Raw genomic sequence first — 909 nt, 5'->3', positions numbered from 1 at the left:
TCTCTGCTCTCTCTCTCTTCCCCTTTCTCCCCCTGTCTCTCCCTTTCTCCCTGTCTCTTTCTCTCTGTCTCTGCTCCCTCTCTCCCCCTTTCTCCCTCTGTCTCTCTCTCTCTCTCTTTCTCTGTGTCTCTGCTCTCTTTCTGTTCCCCCCCTTTCCCTCCTGTATCTCTCTTTCTCCCTGTCTCTTTCTGTCTCTGCTCTCTCTCTCTTTCTCCTCCCCCCTTTCTCCCTCTGTCTCTCTTGCTGTCTCTTTCTCTCCTCTCTCTCTCTTCCTCCTTTCTCCCCTTCTCTCTCTCTCTCTCTCCCCCTATCTCTGCTCTCTCCCTAAAAATTAAAAAAAGAAACAACTCAATGCCTTTAAACAAGAAACATCTGACAAAAATAAAAATTAAAAAAAGAAACAACTCAATGCCTTTAAACAAGAAACATCTTACAAAAGTAAAAATTAAAAAAAAAGAACCCAATGCCTTTAAACAAGAAACATCTGACAAAAGAAAAATAAAAATTAAAAAAAGAAACAACACCATTAAACCAGACACATCTGAAAAAAGAAAAATAAGAAATTAAAAAAAGAAACAAGTCAATGCCTTTAAACAAGAAACATCTGACAAAAGTAAAAATTAAAAAAAAAGAAACAACTCAATGCCAGTAAAGAAACATCTGAAAAAAGAAAAATAAGAATTAAAAAAAGAAACAACTCAATGCCATTAACCAAGACACATCTGACAAAAGAAAAATAAAAATTTAAAAAAAAGGAACAACTCAATGCCATTAAAAAAGAAACATCTGACAAAAGAAAAATAAAAATTAAAAAAAAAATGAACAACTCAATGCCATTAAAAAAGAACCATCTGACAAAAGGAAAATAAAAATTAAAAAAAAAAAAACCAATATGCCTCCAGAAACTGT

Source organism: Elephantulus edwardii, unplaced genomic scaffold, assembly GCF_000299155.1.
Source record: "Elephantulus edwardii isolate Elephantulus edwardi_28Jun2011 unplaced genomic scaffold, EleEdw1.0 scaffold00594, whole genome shotgun sequence".
NCBI classification, from domain to species: domain Eukaryota; kingdom Metazoa; phylum Chordata; class Mammalia; order Macroscelidea; family Macroscelididae; genus Elephantulus; species Elephantulus edwardii.
The sequence above is the reverse complement of the archived record's forward strand: the minus strand, read 5'-3'. Positions refer to the sequence as shown.